Source organism: Geotrypetes seraphini, chromosome 1, assembly GCF_902459505.1.
Source record: "Geotrypetes seraphini chromosome 1, aGeoSer1.1, whole genome shotgun sequence".
NCBI classification, from domain to species: Eukaryota; Metazoa; Chordata; class Amphibia; order Gymnophiona; family Dermophiidae; genus Geotrypetes; species Geotrypetes seraphini.
This window is the reverse complement of record NC_047084.1, coordinates 152,016,491-152,037,191: the sequence shown is the minus strand read 5'-3', so window position 1 is coordinate 152,037,191 and position 20,701 is coordinate 152,016,491. Positions and strand designations below refer to the sequence as shown.

The following is a 20,701-nucleotide window of genomic DNA, read 5'->3' as shown; positions in this document are numbered from 1 at the left end:
AGATGATGCACATTTAATTATTTTAAATATTCAGTATTAGAACACATCCGATTACACAATGAAGAGGAAATATTAAAAGAAAATTATATTAACATAAACAAAGGTGGATATTTTATATGGATACAATCTGGCCAAAAGGGCTTAATCAGAGATGTGAATGGTGCACTTTTTATTAAAATTCACAATGATTAAAGCAGTTTATGTTATCGTAACGGAAGTGCTAACACCAAATGAAAACGAAGAAACCCATAAACTCTGTGCTAGTGTCTTGCAGTTGTTAGTGCACGGAATTAGTTGTAATGAAAGTAATACTGAGAATTCCCTGGCACAGCCAAAAATTAGGTGAAACAAGGTCCTTGTCAGAAGAACTAAAACTTAAGTGGATACAAAAAAAAACAAGAAAAATGGAGCCAGTGTTTGAAGCAAAAACAAGGGACGCTGAGGCAGGCATGCAAAGCCGTTGTTAGATCACTGCTATTCTTTAAGTTAAGTGAATGATTTAGATACTTTAACACTGTGTACAGGGGTGGGCTAAGCCCCTATTTGAGATTTGGTATTCTGAGTGGAGTTTTTTTATGTCCGTGACCAAAAAAGAGCAGCTTAAAATCTATGTAAATTGTCTCGATGTAATAATTGAGGCTTTTTTGCCACTATATTTATTAAATACGGTTCTCTATAAGGTGAACCTACTGCTGGCTAGTAACATTGTTGCTAAATTGCAGATAAGTGTGTGGCTTCTATGGTTCTTATTTTGCATAAGTGTGTGGTAAACTTAATCACCACAGTTGATAAACACATGTAGTACTTAAGTAAGGCAGAGGGGCAGGACGTGAGACTGGTAGTAGTGTTTTCCTACAACAAGTCTGAGAAACCTCTAGTGGCTTGAATGTAATAATAATACATTTATTCTTGTATACTGCCCATCCGTGAAGTTCCGGGCGGTTAACAGAGAAGAACTGTACAGTCAGTGACATATACATAAAATTTGTAAAACATAATAATAAGATAAAAATGCATGATTATTTGACAAACTTATCAAACAAATAAATTTTTAAAAACTTTCTAAAAACACAGTAAGAATCCATTTAACAGTAATTGCTTCCATTAGGTCCCCCTTTGAAAATGTGGAATCAAGGTGATCAGGTAAACCATCTTGAACTTTTCCCAAACTAGGAACTTGTTGAAGGACCATAGATCTAGAATAGGATGAATCCCCCTCTTTTCACTGTGAGAGGGTTTGACCACTCAGGTCTCTAAGTTCTATAGTATTTCCCTGATCATCTCCGCCCCCATACCCCACTTAAGCTCCACCTCAGACCACACCCCCATACTAGTACTAATTGTAATAGCATTTTTTCCATTCATTTTTCATATAGACACACAATATAATCTTATTAACAACACATAATAGTTAACCATAAAATTAAACTACACAAAGCACACAGTATGCTTCTCAACATTCATTCCTACCTGAACACCTGGCCTTGGTTACACATGCAAAACACAGAAAATCCCTATGCAAATACAGGACCACAAACTAAAAGTACTAATATATACAAAAGAAACCCTAAGATGTAAGACTCTGCATGCAGTACAACCCCAGAGAAATAGAAACATATGCATTTCTTCCTGAACAGTGCAAAATATAGACAGCAGATGTAAATTCTCAAAACTGACACATTTCAATTACTAACTTGAAAATAAAATAATTTCCCCTACCTTTGTTGTCTGGTGATTTTATTTTTCTAAACATCTTTTCCCAGTCTCTGACTGTACTTCCTTCTATCTGTGTATCCAGGGTCATTTGCTGTTTTTCTCTCCTTCACAGCATATAGTGAGTTGTAATAGTCAAGTTGAGAAAATATGACATTTAGACTAGAGAGTTGCGCGGGGACAGAAATCCCACCCGTCCCCACCCGTCCCCGCCAAAGTCCCACCCGTCCCCGTGAGGACTCCCACCCGTCCCCGCGAGGAATCCCCTCCGTCCCCACCCGTCCCCGCGAGGAATCCCCTACGTCCCCGCCTGTCCCTATAAACTACAGAAATAGTTATTTCATTTAATTATGCTACTGAATTAAAGGCTCTGGTAGAAACCCATTTAAAAATAAGCAAAAAGACTTTATTAATTTGGAAATATTAATTGGGAAGAATACATACTTTGTAAACGGGTTTCTACCAGAGCCTCTAATGTTTATAAATTTTTATCAACACAACTAATATACTACTTTATCCTTAAGCAAAAAAAAAAAATAATAATAATTTTTTTCCTACCTTTATTGCCTGGTTTCTGCTTTCTTCATGTTCTCATTCAATTCCTTCCATCCACTGCCTCTCTTCTCTCTGTGTCTTCCATTTGCTCTGTTACTGTGCCTCTCCCTTTCTCCCCCCTCCCAAATTGGTCTGGCACCCATCTTTTTCCCTCCGCTCCCCCCATAGTCTGGCACCTCTGTCTTCTTCCCTGCCAGCGTCTTCTTCCCATTCCCTCTTCCCCATTTCCTTTCAGTGTCCTTCTCCCCCACCATCTTTCCCATGTCCTGTCAGGCAGCATCCTTCTCCCCTCTCTGCCTTCCCCATGTCCTTTCAGCGGCATTCTCCACCCCTTTGTCTTCCCCAGTGCTTTCAGGGTCCTTCCCCCCCCTTCCTCCCGTTTACCCCATGTCCTTTCAGCGTTCTTTTCCACCCCTTTGTCTTCCCCAGTACTTTCAGCGGCCTTCTCCCCCCTTAAGCGTCTTTTCTTCTCCACTCCACCTTTCCTCCCTCCCTGCCTCCACCTTTGTGGCGCTTTTGCACCCGACCGACAACAGAACAGGCCCGGTCGGACAAATCTCCCTGTCCTGTAGCCGCGAATCTAAATTACCTTCTTACAGCAGCTGGAGTAGTGAAGCTGCTGTAAGAGGTAATTTAGATTCGCGGCTACAGAGCAGGGAGATTTGTCGGCCGGGCCTGTTGTCGGTCGATCGGGGGACCTGACCGGCTGTGCACATTCTCCGGGGCGGACCGCCCCCTCCCCCCTCTTTCGTACGCCATTGCCTTCTTCCTACCTGCCCTGTCGCACACAGCCGACCGGAAGTCTTCCTGATGTCAGCGCTGACGTCGGAGGAAGGGAGGGCTTTGCTTAAGTCCTCCCTCCGACGTCAGCGCTGACATCGGGAAGATTTCCGTTCGGATGTGTGCTGCGACAGGGCAGGTAAGGAGAAGGAGACTACCCTCGCGGCTCGACCAACTCCGCTGCGATCCAACCCCGCAGGAACCCCGCGACTCTCGGAGGCGTCCCCACGGGATCCCCGCGACCCTAGGGGGCGTCCCCACGGGATCCCCGTGACCCAAAGGGGGAACCCGCGGGATCCCCGCGGGTCCCGCGGGATTCCCGTCATCCCCGTTCCCGTGCAGCTCTCTAATTTAGACCAAAACAGCAAAGTGGTGTTCAAAGTAACATGGTCTAATCAGCCATAGTCACTTCATACTGTGGGAAATTTTCTTCAATAAGTTGGAAATTGGAGGTGCATAGGAGAGAGTTGAATCCAGAATGATTCCCAGCACTTTCGATGTTTTATGGTTGACCCCAGAAGGTAAATTCAAGGAGTTTGTGACTGTTTGTTGGGTTGTGTGGAACCATAGTAGGTTGGTTTTGATGGCTTTGCATTTGAATTTGTTCTCGGTTGCCCAAGCTGAGATTATGTTTATTCCATTCAGAATTTTTTCTGGTGGTTTTGTGGATGTTAGATCTAGATGAATGAATAGGAATATGTTGTCTACATAGCTTAGTAGTTCTCTTTTCTCAAATTCAAGACCCCCAAGTGAGCTCATGAATAGGTTAAATAAGATGGGGGAGGAGGGGGAGCCTTGAGGTACTCTGCAGAATGACTTCCAGCTTTTCGATAACGTTTATCCTTACATATCACATATTCCCTGTTTGTCATGAATGAGTGGAACCAATTAAGTACCAGTCATCCTATACCAATTTCAATGAGTCTCATAAGTAATAGGTCATGATCTACTGAGTCAAAAGCTGCTGAGATATCAAATTGGAGTAAGACAACTGTTTTGGTCCAAATGTCATACTTTCTCAACTTTACTACAACTCACTTTATGCTGTGATAAATATAATAGAAATATGACAATTACAACTGATACAAAATACAGCAATGAAGTTGATTTTCAGGCTCAAAAAATTTGATAGATTATCAGATTACTTTCATAAACTTCACTGGTTGCCAATAACCTCCTGAATTTCATTTAAAGTTCCTGCACTCCATACCATGTACGCAAAACCTGCTCATCTGAGGCATTAATTCATATCTTCTCTGAATTCAACTCCTCTTTGGCTTGAATAGCTAATACCTTGCTAATGATTCTCCCTTCTCCTAGAGGAATCAAATACAAACGAATATTCAACTCTTATTCACTTATGTTGCTATTAAAATCTGGAAGAAAAGAATCCTGCTACCTAAAATTCAGAAGAAGTCTAAAAACATATCTCTACCGCAACCTGTTTGAACCTTACCCAAGGCAATGCCTATTGGACAGCTCCAATGAATATGAATCCAACTCTCATCCCTAATGCCTACCAGTCTATAACTGATTACAGTACGGTAATCCCGCTCATCTACAACAAAACTATCAGCTCCATTCCAGCGGTGCCCAATATCAAATCAAATTGTAAAAAGTTTGCTGTTATTCATCTTTACCTATATTGAAATCTCTGTTCAGTCTATATAATGAGTTTATTGTAAATCTGATATGACCTTCAATTGGAAGTACCCACCTGCTCTAACAAGGGTTCTCTTACTTGTAAATCACCTTGAACCTATGCAGGTATAGTGCAATTCATAAATAAAAGATCAGATTATATTAGATAAGTAATTATAAAACTAAAATAATCAATCTTAAAAAATACATTTTAAATTTTCAAAAATTTATAAAAGAGATATCTGAAAAAAGAATCATTCCATGTAAAATCTTAAATACTAAATATCCCCCCTTTTACAAAACCATAACGTGATTTTTTGGAATCGGCCACAATGGTGACAGCTCTGACGCTCATAGGAATTCTATGAACGTCGGAGCTGTTACTGCTGTGGCCAGCGCTAAAAACCATGCTATGGTTTTATAAAAAAGGGGGGGGGGAGGGGTTATGCTAGTTTAAACTGAATTCATGCCTTCACAGGGAGCCAATGTAAATCCCTCAACAGAGGAGAAGCTCTCTCAAATCTACTGTGGCCCAAATCAACCTAGCTGCTATGTTATGCAATAATTGTAATGTATACAGTAATTTAACCAAATTTCTATTATACAGAGTTACAATTGTCAAACTGAGAAATAAGAATGGCCCAATAGTTCTACTGTTATCTTGTAAGTCTATTTATTTGTACCTCAAAGGCCAATTTAGAATCTTAGATTATATTCAGTACTCTAGAATCTGGATTGATTGTCAATAAGCAGAATTTCCCCAGTAGATAAAATAATGCTAGTTACATATAATAATTTAGTATCACTAAATCAGACTAATGCAGTCTTTGGAATGGTCTGACCAGAGAGAGTACATTTTTGTAAGAATGTACTACTATTTTGAAAATTACTTAAGGCTCATTTTTTCATCTTAGCTGTCCCTCTGACATCCAATAAAATGTTTGAGAATGACTACAATTTTTTGTTGAACAATGTAAACAAAGCTGATTGATGTTTATAATATATTGGAAAATGTATGGTAAAATTTGACCTCTACTGTGTATGTTTACTTGTAAGCTGCTTAGGAGATAAAGGAATAATAAGTTCTTTAAATAAATAAATAAAATAAGAAAGTTAATATGGGTATATTGATCCACCAACTCAGGGCTCCACTGGATTAGCATGCGCTAGCCGAAAAACTACCACCTGCTCAAGAGGAGGCGGTAGCGGCTAGCGTGCGGGGCATTATAGCGCACGCTATTCCACACGTTAAGGCCCTAACGCGCTTTCGTAAAAGGAGTCCTCAGTGTTGGTCTTTAATAAATGTATAGTTTAAAAGCTCAAGTACGAAACCAAAATAAAAATGCCATCAGCATATGAAAAATCATAAACTCCTAAATTTGATTTAAAAAAAATAACCTAAAGAATTTTAAAAAGTGGTAAATAATAAATGCAAAAGAGGGTCCTTGTGGGACTCCACCCGATGCCTTCGACATAGAAGTTGAAACACCTTTTCTATATACACAGTAAGTCCTATTTTTCAAAACACCTGCAAACTAATTCAACACATTATCATTAATTTCAATTTCATTCAATCTCTAGCGTTTTTATTCCTATCTGCCACAAATCCTTAGTAAAGGACCCTCCAACTATGTTATCTAAGTTATTTATCTGATACTAGGAAGTGGTCAGAATATATTAAACATTAACTCCTAATTCTGTAATATTTGTACCTAAATGTAAATGCAATTTCAGCACCAAAATTACAGAATTCTAGCACTTCTGCTTGAATTGTACTTATGCACATAAGTGGTAGTTGGGCGCTAAGCGCAGTTCTAATTGATGCATGTAACTTGCTTAGTGACTTGCTTGAATGATTGGGGTTATACACATTGGAATATAGAAGGGGCTCCAACACTTGCATAATTTTGATTACTTACAGAATACTATAATTATGTGCTAAAGTGCTATCTGGATAGCATAGGCAGGGCAGGAAATCATCTAGATAGAGGTGATATTCAGCACTGCCATATCCAAATAACTATCTGGTAACTTAGCAGAGGAAATTTGTTGGCCTAAGTTATCTGGATCAGCACCCAGAAAGTGGTGCTTGAACATCACCATTATCTGGATAACTCTGGAAGTCAGTGGAATATCTCATTCAGCACCTCTACATAACATAAAAAAGCATAACATAAAAATCCATTTCTATTCCGCAATGCCATTCAGCTCAATATGGTTTACAAAAAATAATGGACATACAATTAGATGAATTACATGAATTGTATACAAATCTAATAAAGAAATAAGTTTTCAATTATTTCCTGAAATGTTGATAAGAGCTGGAGGTCGATATCATAGATTTAAGATCCCTATCCCACAATGCTACTTGATACGAATAAAGACGCTGGTGATATTTTTATATTGGCAATCCTTAACAGATAAACCAAATAGAGTATGTGTGCTTCGAGGATGCATAGAATTTGCAAAAGTGAATGAATCTACAAGATAATTGGGTATTTGACCTGAAAACATCTTAAAACAAATGCATCCAAACTTAAATTTCACTCGAGCCTCAACAGACAGTCAATGTAGTTCATAAAAAAAAGGAGTAACTTGATCAAACTTTTTCAAATTAAAAATCATTTGAATGGTTGCGTTCTGGGTGATATGTAATCTACAAAGATTATTTTGAGTACCAGTGAAGTAAACAATATTGCAGTAGTCCAGCTGACTTAGAACTAATGATTGTACCAGCAATTTAAAAGATAAAACATCAAAGTGTGCTCTACTGGTGCTCAATTTCCACAGCACCAACCTGATTTTTCATAGTTAAGTTCTGGTCCAATATCACTTCCAGAATCTTAATGGTAGATTGAATAGGATATGTTATGGCATTTAAAAACATGGATGGTGTCAGTATGATTTTGACATGGTGATGCAAAGAAAAGTTTTGTCTTCTTCAAATTAAGTTTCAATTTAAATTAAATCATCCACTGTTCAATAATCTGGAATAAATCAGCAACTAACTGACTGATATGTGAAATTGAAATTGGATTTAAAATAGTGATGTTATCGGCATAACTAAACAACTTAATCCTAAGAATGGATAATCTAGAGCCCAATGAAGACAGATATACATTGAAAAGTAAAGGGGAACATGGAGAGCCTTGTGGAACACCACATGGGTTACTCTAACTGCAAAAGTAGTCATTATTAAATTGAACAGTGTCTTATATTAATTTGGGGTCCAAAAAATGCCCTAGGGTTTACTTTCGGGGGAGGTCTTATTTTTCTTCATGTACAATAATCTTCTCTCCCTTCCTCTCCTCTACCCCAACCCAATTCTTCCTCTTTCCTTTCTCCCCCCATGTGCAGCATCTTTCCTTCCTTCTCACCCATCTCCTTGTGCAGTATCTTTCTATCCCTCCCTGCCATCCCCCTGTGCAGCAGAACCCCACTGACCCTCCCACCATGAGACTGGCATACCTCTGCCCGAGGCCTCCAAAAACAGCAGTGGTGGCAGCGTTCAGTGATGCGGCAGAGGGAAAGCTCTGGCGGGGAAGGCCGTGAAGCAGCCCATTCAGAGCACTGCCACCGCTGCTACTTTAGGAGGCCTCAGAGCAGAGGTATGTCAGGACTTACTGGGGTGGGAGTTGCTGAATCAACGAGTCTGATTTTTTCGGCGCATCGGGCAGGGATGGAGTCAGGGAGTGTTGGTGACATTCAGGGGAAGGGGATCAGGGGTTGATCTTAACTAGGGCTTATTTTGGGGGTAGGGCTTATATTAGGAGCATTTTTGAAAATCATGCTAGGGCTTATTTCCGAGATAGGTCTTATTTTCAGGGAAACAGGGTACTACTACAATTAATTATTTCTATAGTGCTACCAGATGCACGCAGCGCTGTACACAGTCACAAAGATTTCCTGCTTGAAAGAGCTTACAATCTAAACAGGCAAGACAGACAAACAAGATGTCATGGATACAGTTAAGGGGAATGGTTAATCAGCTGGCTGGGTTGGAGGGCAGAGGAGTAGGGTTAAGGATTGAAAGCTATATCAAAAAGGTGAGTTTTCAGTCTGCTTTCATAGCACTACACAACAGTAAAATCCATTTTATAAATGAACACATATAAAAAAAATGAACAGCATCACTAGTGGCTTTGTATATATCAGTAGCGCTATATTCAAAAATAAGATGTAATTTTTGGAATCTGCATGCGGAATCTGTGCAGGTCTGTGCGAAGCTAATTAGGGAACTGTCCTAAGAAACTCAATTTTTTTTGCAGTTTGAGGTGATTTTGAATAGTAGAGTGGTAAGCATTTTTCTTCCGTTCAAGCAGTCCTCCAAACCTCAAGCCAAAACAAGAAGTTAGTCAGGGATTACACATGGTGTAAATGCTGACTAGGGAAGAGTTTGGCGTAGTGGTTAGAGCTACAGCCTCAGCACCCTGAAGTGGTGGGTTCAAACCCTGTGCTGCTCCTTGGGACCCTGGGTAAGACACTTAGGCCCAAATTCTGGATAGGACACCCGGGAGAGGTGTCCTATACAGAATCGGGCCTACACTAAACCCCGATTCTGTAACCAGCGTCCATGTTACAGACGCTGGTTAGAGAATTGGGTTAGATTAGACACGGCCGCTACACTTATCGTGGCAAGGGATATGTATAGCGGCCGCCTGTCCAATCGCTGGCAGGAGGATGCCCAACTCCTCCTGTCGGAACCCCCCGGACCCCCCTTCTCCCCCAAACTGGTAATCGCTGGCAGGAGGAAGCCCAACTCCTCCTGCCAGAACCTCGGACCCGGACCCTCCCTCCCCCCCAAACTGGTAATCGCCGGCAGGCCTTAGGATTAGTGGGGATGGGCGGACCCGCTATGCCTAAGGCCTGATTGGTCCAGGCTTCTAGAGCCTGGGCCAATCAGGCCTTAGATTTAGTGGGGATGGGCCGGGAAGGGGCGGGCCCATCTCATTTCCACGAGGCGGGCCTATCGGCTGGATGGCAGCAAGACCCGTCCAGCCGACCAACATTTAAAGGTTAGTTGGGGGAGGGAGGTTAGTTGGGGGGGGTCGTCGTTAGCATGGGGGGGGTCCGGAGGGGGTCTGGGGGGTTCCGGCAGGAGGAATTGGGTCTCCTCCTGCCGGCGATTACCAGTTTGGGGGGAAGGAGGGGTCCGGAGGGTTCCGGCAGGAGGATTTGGGCATCCTCCTGCCGGCGATTACCAGTTTGGGGGGGAGGGGGTGTCCGGGTCCGGGATTCCGGCAGGAGGAGTTGGGCATCCTCCTGCCGGTGATGGGACAGGCGGCCACGGCCGCTATACTTATTGCAGCAGGGAGATCTCTTGCCGCGATAAGTATAGCGGCCGCGTCTACTTACAATGTAGACCAGCATTTTGCTGGCCTACATTTTAAGCATCTCTTCCTCTACTAGGGAGATGCGTAGGGCCGCCTAGGTTTGCCTAAGGCCCTCCTAAGGCCCTTAGGCGAGCTTAGGCATCTTGCGGGCCTCCCTAGGCTCCCGGAGGCGCCTTCAATATAGGCGGCCTGCCTGGGGAGCATTTTTTAAAAAAAACGTGCATCCCGATTGGCTGATTAGACAGCTGTAGGACGCCTACAGCTGCCTAAAATTGGGACGCACTTTGTAGAATCAGGGCTTTAATCTTCCACTGCCCCAGATGCATTATATAGATTGTGAGATTGCTGAGATAGAGAGGGAAAGTGCTTGAGTACCTGATATAACCTGTTCTGAGCTCCTTTGGGAGGACAAGCTATAAAATTAAGTATATAAATAAAATGTAAATGCCAATGATAAAAGTGTTGCTGTATAAGTGTACTGCCATTATAAAACAAAGTACCTAAGTAGCAACTTTTCTAACATGGCTACTTATTTGAATAAACCAAACTATACTCATAAATCTGCACCTATGCCCTTATCTGGCCAAGGAAATAAAAAGACTTGAAATGCTCCAGAGGAACGCGACAAAAATGGTAGGGGGTTTGCGCCAAAGGAAGTATGAGAAGAGACTGGAAGACCTCAACAACTCTGGAGGAGAGGGAAGGGGTGATATGATACAGACATTTAAATATTTGAAAGGTATTAATATAGGACCAAATCTTTTCCTGAGAAAAGAAATTAGTAAAACTAGAGGATATAAATTGAGGTTGAGGGGTGGCAGACTTAGGAGTAATGTTAGGAAATTCTTTTTCACGGAGAGGGTGGTAGAAGCCTGAAATGCTCTCCCGAGGGAGGTGGTGAAGAGGAAAACTGTGATGGAATTCAATAAATCATGGGATGAACCCAAATGACCTAACTTTCATGGTCTGAATCCTGCAAAGGAGATGGTTTGGATAGGCCGGAGTGAGCTTCAATAGCAGCTCCAGTAGTTGGAAACTAAGGACAGTACCGGATAGACTTCTAAGGTCTATGGCCCAGAAATAACAGAGAAAAAGACATTTTAATTTAATCATGGAATTGTAATGCATGGGATTACAGGGCAGACTGGATGGACCTTTCAGGTCTCTTTATCTGTCGCCATTTATTATGTTACTTGAAGTTACTCAAGTATGAAGCATGATAATTTCAACACATTTTAATCTCATATAGAGTACTTCATCCAGCCCCATGACAACTGTCACATTCTATACAAGAACATTTTAAAACTGGTTTTTCACTGCTTACTGTTCTCCTTCTTGGCCTTTTTTTAAGAACACATGATGACAAAAGGGTAAGGTTCTAGGCCAAGATTCATGGCATGTTAAACAGTTCACCTACTCTCACCATACTTTTTCCAATTTAGGCTGGTGAATGTTGTATCATTTTTTTAAATGGGGGGAGTATGGAAAAATTGTCAAGTTCAATACTCATCCAAAGGATTGAATGTATAATTTGAAATGTCTACATTGAAGCCACGATGACTAAAAATATGTCCCCCCTTTTCACAAAGCTGCGCTAGCGGCCGCTGCTGTGGCAATCGCTCCGCCATCCATAGGGAATTAATGGATGTCGGAGTGCTTGCCAAGTGGCAGCCGCTAGCGTGGCTTTATAAAAGAAGCTCATAATTAGAGTGGAGAGAAAATACTGAAAAACAATTACAAAACCGTCTTCTACAAACTGGAACTTCACACAGAAAAGACTCCCATTATATGGAGCAAAAGGACCTCGAAGGGGAGGTCCGAGCAATGGAGGTTGGCTGCACTCTGAATGCCGAGCCATTGTGTCGCTGCTAAAAAACTTTTTTAAAGCATCTTTTTTAGCAGTGAATGATTCGAAGCTCGCAGCGTTTTTTTGGCCTGGGCAATAAGTTGTTTTGCTAGTTCTTCCTTATGAACTGAGAGCATTCCTGTTTTGTTTATTTACAAGTATACTGGCGCCATCTACTGGATTTTATCTATACACCCCTGAGGAAGGCTTTTCAAGCCGAAACACAGACCGTGTTGGGGTCCAATACAAAAAGGACTAAGGACTCTCTGTAAAGCTTGCCTTATGTTTTAGTTATTTGTATTTACATGTTTTAAAAAAAAATTAGATGTTCTCAATAAATTGATTGTCCTTGAGGCTTTTTGTCTTATTACGGATAAGTGCTCCATTACTAACAATATAAGTGGACTTAGAAGTAGGATCGTGTTTTGCTGGGAAGCAATGGTATTATGAAAGAGAAATATGATTGAGTTTGTGGAGAAGATGCACCTCTATTCATGGAGTTATTTTTAGGACCTATGACGGGAATTATTTTTGAGAATCCTGTACTGTTGAAAAGTCTGCATAGGTTCACTTGAGGTCCTTTTTGCTCTATATAATGGGAGTCCTTTCTGTGTGTTATACCATTTTGTGTTCCTTCAGCAAAACTATTTCAATGGGACACTGCCTGTAAATGAACTTATTCATATTTTATAACTAAGCTCTTTTGATGAGTTATTGTCTTTTCGTAAGACTGTGAAAACTTATATGTTTTGAATTTAGTAATTCTTGGTTATTGAATGGGCATTATTGCTGTAGAGACTAAGGGCTCCTTTTACTAAGCTGCGTTAGCATTTTTAGCGCACGCATTTTAGCGCGCATTGAACCCGCGCTATGTGGCTAGCACGTGGGGCAATTTAGCGCACGCTATTCCGTGCATTAATGCCCTAACGTGGCTTAGTAAAAGGAGCCCTAAGATGTTTTTATGATGTCTGTTTCTTTTAATATGTTTTTTTTATTCTCTGTATGTGGAATTATTATGAATGTATTTTTGTTACCCATTCTGGGCTCTTATGGGAGGACGGGCTAAATAACCAACTAGACATATAAATAAATTGTAGGAAATGATTTTGTAATTGTTTTTCAGTAACTTGAAGTCATACCAAGATGGCTGAAATGTCGGTCAAGCAGACTTGGATGAACCACTACCCAGACAGCTGCAAGAATCTTGACAGTTTCAAATCATATGTGTATTTGGCTATGAAATCTGTTTAGCTACTGCCACTGAATATCCAGATATAACTGTGAGACATTTGACCTTAGACTTGCTATTTCTCATACCGCTTAGAATATCCCAAACTCTGCCCTCAATTTATTTGGATAGCTTTGGCTATATCAAGATTTAGTTATCTGATTCAAGTGCCACAGACGTATTTTTTTTAAAAAACCTGCTAATATTGTCATTATCACTACCATGGACTTTATAAATGCTTTTGAAAAAAGACCTCGTGTCATGTTTTGGTGATGTCTATTTTACAAGGTTGAGGCTACAATCAAGACATGTTATCAGTGGTATAGTAAGGGGGGTACGAATGGGCGCCATCTTCCTAAGTGCATTGCACCCCTCCTCCTCTCTGCCCCTTTCCTTGCGTCCCCCATTCCTTTTTTCCCTCCCTGGCATGAGGTTGCTGCCCGCATTGGCGCTCTCTCTGATGTCACTTCTGGGACCCATGCCTAGGAAATGACATCAAAGGGCGAGCTGACACCAGTGTGGGCATGCTGCTCATGCCGCAGAAGTTAAAAAAGTTATGGGAAAGGGATGTTTACGCAACAGCGGGGGCAGGGAAGAGAGCGCCACTCACCCTTACTATGCCACTGCATGTTATTTTATCAGTAACTCATGCTATTTTAATACAGCTTTATTTGATGCAATTAGACTTAAAGGATTAAGATGAGTTACTTTACTTTTTATTAGTAATTGATGTTATGAAAATACTATACAAGTTAGAGAAACAATATAAATATTAGAAGCATAAAACGCTATGTAATAATAATAAATATTAGTTAGTGTAAGTGAAGTGCTCAGTCACCAACCGATCCGTGCATAAAGTATTACTAAAAGTACAAGCGCCAGTTGTACTCCTAGGGACTGAGAATGCAATGATGGTCCCAGTTGCACAACCGGCGTTTGTACTTTTAGTAGTACTTTATGCACGGATCGGTTGGTGACTGAGCATTTCACTTACACTAACTAATATTTATTATTATTACATAGCGTTTTATGCTTCTAATATTTATATTGTTTCTCTAACTTGTGGAGTATTTTCATAAAATCGATTGTTTAACACAAGGAAATACTAATTAACTCCTTTATATTAGTGAATTAGTAATTGATGGACAGATTATGCCACTGAGTCATAGCAACATGCACAGTGAGGGATCCGCCCAAGAGTGCTTTGCCATTGCCTTCTCCCATGCAATGTGTGGCCCCACTATGTCGCTAACATAGGGCCCTTCAGCCTACAGCATATAGCATTACCAGGTGGTCTCCCATTGAGGTACTAGCCAGGTCCAACCCTGCTTAGCTTCTGATAGTAAGAGCGGGCCTACTCAGGGCAGCCAGGCTATTAGTAGTTAAGGCTCCTGTTTATCAAGCCATATTAGAGTTTTTTTTAAATCTCAAGCTGCTGTGGTAAAAGCTCCGATGCTCATAGAATTCTTATGAACGTTGCAGCTTTTACTGCAGCTACCCGTGATAAAAAAAACAAAACCTTAAGAGGTTTGATAAAATGGGGCCTCATTGAATACAATGGGACCTGTGCTAAAACAGCATGAACCAGTGGTAAAATAATATCTTGACAGTAGCCCAAGTTGATAACTACATCCCCTATTTACTAATTATTATGGTTAACAGTAAAATAACACTTCCTCCCTAAATGAGATTGCATATACGAACCAATCTGAGTACTCACTGTTATACAATTTTTAGAACATATGTCCCCCCACCCCATCCTTTTACTAAGCCATGGCCAGGAGCGCTAAATGTTCCAACGCTGCGTTGGAGCAGCGTCAGAGCTTTTAGTGTTCTGGGCCAAGAGTTGCCATACTGGGACAGATTGAAGGTCCATCAAGCCCAGTATCTTGTTTCCTATAGTGAGCAACCCAGGTCACGAATACCTGGCAAAATGCTAACAGATTTTATGCTGCTTATCCTAGGAAGAAGCAGTGGATTTTAGGAGTATGATGAACAACATATGAATTTGTATTAGTTTGTTTTAAAGTACTCTTTCAGATAATTGATTTAAAAAAAGCAACACCCCAGAGTTGTTCTTGATACAGAAGATGAAATAAACAAATGTCTGCATTTTTGTAAGAGACAGAAAGAAAAATACATAGCACTCCATAAGAAAGTACAGTGGTGACAACAAGAATTTAAATTTTGAAATGGTTGAGTTCCAGACCATCATCTCAACCACAAAAGAGGAACATTTTAGTTTTACTATAATGCCACATTTTAAAGTTCTTTGGACATGTCTGTGTGTGCAGTAAGTTATTGAAGCCTTTCTGATTAGGAAGGTCAAATCCAATAGCCAGTAATATTTTCAGTGATACAAAATAATCCTTCATAACATTATTTGATAAGCATATAGATTTATGCCTTGGATTGTGTCAAATATCCCTCAGAAGTACACACTAGATATGAGAATATGTGATTTTTTTTCTCTCTCTCTTTTTCACGCACACAATGGGGGTAATTTTATAACTGTCTATTTGAGGACTCCAAAAAAGTGCCTGATTTATACAGTCAACGTAGGCATCTATACACATTTATGAAGTAGAATCTGCCTCAATATGTTTATATTATGTTCTATGTAATTTCTATAAGGGAAATTTATTCTTTTAATTTGTATGAGAAGGATGACCTTATGCCATTACTGTCTAATTGTAACCTTTTAATGATTGCTGTGCCTCGCCTTCAGTTATAATAATGGTTAAGCGGGTTACCAATGTGTAACAATGGTTAAGCAGGTTATAAATGTGTAATTAAATTAAATCAATTTAAATAGTGCAGAAATGCCCACACAGAAATTTACACCTGCTTTTGAAAAAGATGTAAATGTATGTGTGTATTTTAGAAAATGCACACTTATACCACAACTTTACCTCAGCTCCGCTCGAACTAGGCCCCTGGGCCTGATTTTATAAATGGCGTCTAACTGTCTAACTTGTAGGTGCTGGTCCATGTGGTTATAGTTCAACCACTAGGCACCCTTTGTAGAATCACGCCTAGTGGTGCCTAGTCAACGCTAGGCATCGTTGAGATAGGCGCTATATATTAGGCCAGATTTTACCTGGCCTAAGTTACCAGTGCCTAACTCACACAACTAGCGATGCCTAAGTTTACCATGCCTATTCTCCACCCCTAACCATGCCTACTTTTCAGGTAGACATCACCAAACATTGGAGGGGGCCTTGACTTGGGCATTGTTGATGATAAAAAAAAATTATTATGTTAAAAATTATTATGTTTTTTAATGATGTAGTCAATTACTGCATCATTTAACCAATTAAAAATGATTTAGTTGAACGCAAATTTAAGTTAGGCATCTGCCTAGCCTAACCTAGGCACTATTTGTCGAATCAAGCCCAAATTGCATAAAAACGGGTACACTCTCTCCATGTGCCTAATTTTTTATGCATGAATGAGTGTGTAATTTTATACAGACTTTATAGGAAGAAATGTTTTTATAAAATTACCCCCTGAAAGGCTACAAAAGCTTAGAACCCCTTTCATAAAGCTACGGTAGCAAGTACTGATGAGGCAAATGAAACACAGCCCACAGGAACTAAATGGGCTGCATCACGTTTGCCACAAGTTTGCTACTGCGGCGTCGAAAAACAGGCCTTTTGGATTTGTAATAGGACTTCTGGATGGATAGTATCATACAACTTAAAATGAAATGAACTACCACCCTCTAAGCAGGTAACAATAGATCAGACAGCAGACAATAATCAATATAAACATATCACCGTTGTTTATTTCTTTCCAATCATTTTACCTGTTTTAACGCTAGATCTCTGATATATTATTTGTTTATGTGTTTAGTAAATCTGTGCTAACTAGCTCGTAATCTTTAAGGAACAGATTCTGTCTATATCATAAGTGTCTGTAAGGTGCATTGTACATCTGGTACCATTACACTAATCACAATAATAGTAACAGTAATAATAATAATAATAATACTATCTATTCTGTGTTTTCGGAATGGCATTAAAAAGCAACTGAAGGATACACAATGATAGGCAAATCTCAAATTTTTCAAACACGTTAACAAACACAGTCTTTGTTATCAAACTTAGATGATCATATTTTGCAAATAATTCTTGGTTCAAATGCAGTCTATATTTTACCAGACCTCACGGGAACTACTCCAGCACTGACTAAGCTTTGTGGACAACATCAACACTGGTCTATTATTTACTGAACAATTTCTAAGAGCATATCCAACATTTTATTAACTCCAAATTGCAGCTCATCTTATTCATTAAATTGTAAAATATTTTTACTTAGGGCTCCTTTTACTAAGGTGTGCTAGCGTTTTTAATGTATACACAAGATTAGAGCGTGCTATAGTGCGCGCTAGCCGACAATTACCACCTGCTTAAAAGGGGGCAGTAGCGGCTAGCGCGCAGGGCATTTTAGCGCGAGCTAAAACCGTTAGCGCACCTTTGTAGTTTATTCTAGAACAAAGCTTCACAGTCCAGGCTGGTAAGAGGACTCTTAAGTGACGTGAATCGTTTCACCTGAGGCTTCCACAAGGACTGTCCCCTTTAAAAATGGTCACCATCTTCTTTTTTCTTTTTTTTAAATTCTTTATTCATTTTATAACTTACATCAAGTACATCAATATTAATATTAACATTGTAACATAGATAATTCACTTGAGATTTTACAATTGATCTTTATCAAATTAAATTTATCCCCCTCCCTCCCAACATTTATATATTTCATAAAATCATTTTCTTCAATAATAAAATCCCCCCTCCCTATTTTTCATTTGTACTAAACAGGGAAGAAAAATGTATACTTATTCTTTACAATAGTCTGATAATGGCCTCCACACGTCCTGAAATATATTAAAATTTCTTTTTTGAATGGCTAATGTTCTTTCCATTTTATAAATATGGCATACTGAATGCCACCAAAATCTAAAGTTCAGTCTATTCCAACTTTTCCGATTATGTGTTATTTGTTGTATGGCAACTCCTGTAAAAATGAGCAATAGTTTATTATTATTAGAGGATCTTTGGCTCTTGGCCCTCATCTCCATGCCAAATAATACTGTGTCATATGTTAATGCCACATAATTTTCTAATAAGCTATTTATCTGGCTCCAAATTGATTTCCAAAATTCCCTAATAAATGCACAATACAATAATAAATGGTCTAAAGTCCCTGCTTCAAGATGACAATGCCAGCATTTATCAGACTTAGAGCTATCCAATTTTTTTTAACAAACAGGGGTCCAGAAGGCTCTATGCAACAAGAAAAACCATGTTTGTCTCATAGATGCAGACATTGTACATTGGAAAAGTTGAAAGGGGACAGATTCAAAACGAATGCTAGGAAGTTCTTCTTTACCCAACGAGTGGTGGACACCTGGAATGCGCTTCCAGAGGGCGTAATAGGGCAGGGTACAGTACAGGGGTTTAAGAAAGGATTGGACAATTTCCTGCTGGAAAAGGGGATAGAGGGGTATAAATAGAGGATTACTGCATAGGTCCTGGACCTGTTGGGCCGCCGCGTGAGCGGACTGCTGGGCATGATGGACCTCAGGTCTGACCCGGCGGAGGCATTGCTTATGTTCTTATGTTCTTATGTAAGACCAAATGCGTGGCCACTGAGATGCAGTATTTGAATTCTTAATCTCAATGCTCCAAATTTCTCTAAGACCAGTCCTTGGTTTTTTATTTATTAATTTAGATATTAATTTATACCACTGTGCAGCCTGGTGTCCCAGGAAGTCCGTCTGAAAGCATAAGAACTCTAAACTATATTGACTATTAAGATTTTTCCATTCAGGGAACCCCACCTGAATGGCCTGCTTCAGTTGCAACCATTTATAACTTTGTGATTTATCAAGACCAAATTTATGTTGCAACTGTGAAAAATCAAGCAGTTTACCATTGGATATAACATCTTCTAAAATACGTATTCCTGCTATCATCCAATGCTTCCAGATGACCTTAAATCCGCCAATTTGGATCTTGGAGTTAAGCCATATGGTTTGATTTGTAGAATTTTGTATTGGAATAGGTGTTAAATTATTAACATATCTTATAGTTTTCCATGTATCTGTTAATATTCTGTTTTCTTTATACAACCTAGGCATTTTGATGCTAAGAACATGACACAGCCTCAGAGGAAACAGGAGCTGCCATTCCAACCTCAGCCAATCTGGGAGCTGTTCCATGAGTTCTGGGAGGACCCAATGCATACCCTGGCGCATGATATAGGACTGATACCTATAAAAATTTGGAAAAGTTACCCCTCCCTCTGTAATTGGTTTTTGTAGAGATACTAAGGCAACCCTAGCAAGTCTACCCAGCCAAATAAATTTTGTAAGAATACTATTCAATTTTTTATAAAAAGACCCCTGAAAAAAAACTGGTATCATACTCATTTGGTAACAAACCACAGGAGAAATCATCATTTTGATAGTTTGGACTCTCCACCAGGATAAATGTAAAAGATTCCATTGCTCACATAATTCTGTAACCTTCTGTAATAATCATTTTTCATTCATTTTTATTGTTTCTTCCAGTGTGTTTTTTTATCCATATACCCAAATATTTTATTCCCTCATTTTTCCAGATAAAGGGAAATGAATTTAATAATCCTTTAGTACAATAGACATTAAGTGGAAGAACTTCAGATTTTTTCCAATTTATTTTATAACCTGAAAATTTTCCAAATTTCTCAATCAATTCAAGTAAGCAAGGAATGGTTGTCTCAGGATTCCTCAAATAAAGCAGTCTATCATCTGTATAAGCAGAGACCTTATATTCCCGATCTCAATAAGGAATACCCTGTATCTCTTTCGCTTGCTGAATAGCTAAAAACGCTAGCGCACCTTTGTAGTTTATTCTAGAACAGTAGTCTCAAACTTGTGGCCCGCCCGGTACTATTTTGAGGCCCTCGATATCTTACCATTGTTCTGGAACATTGCCCAGCTCACTGCTGTAACCTCATGCAAGCACTTTCCTGCATCTGTACGTGATTGTGAGGTGGAGTGGAGAGGACAATCGCTTAGACGTAGGAAAGCGCTTGCGTGGTTACAGCAGTGAGGTGGGCAACATTCCAGAACATGCAGAAAGTGAAAAACTATCTAAACTTCACTTTCTGCATGTTGCGCTGCTTTCGGCTGTGTATAGCTGAAATTATCAGAAGCAATTAAGGAAAGATTTATAAACTATAACGAGTTTTACCTCATGCAAAGTTGTCACTTCTTTAATAAGACATTAAGTATTTTTTTCTGCAGCCCTCCAAGTACCTACAAATCCAAAATGTGGCCCTGCAAAGGGTTTGAGTTTGAGACCGCTGTTCTAGAACAAAGCTTCACAGTCCAGGCTGGTATGAGGACTCTTAAGTGACATGAATTGTTTCACCTGAGGCTTCCACAAGGACTGTCCCCTTTAAAAATGGTCACCATCTTCTTGACAAGAAGTTGGAGATGGCTGGCGAGATGGTGACCATTTTTAAAGGGGAAGCCTCAGATGAAACATGATTATACCGGCCTGTATTGTGAAGCATTGGACTAGAATAAGCTAAGTCCAAATATTTTACTGTTTAATG

At 39.8% G+C, this 20,701-nt stretch overlaps 1 protein-coding gene across 3 annotated transcripts in view; it reads right to left on the bottom strand.

Annotated features, from left to right (window-relative positions):
* Positions 1–20,701, bottom strand: part of HHIP (hedgehog interacting protein) — a 385,274-nt gene that overhangs the window by 11,238 nt on the left and 353,335 nt on the right. The window lies entirely within an intron of this gene.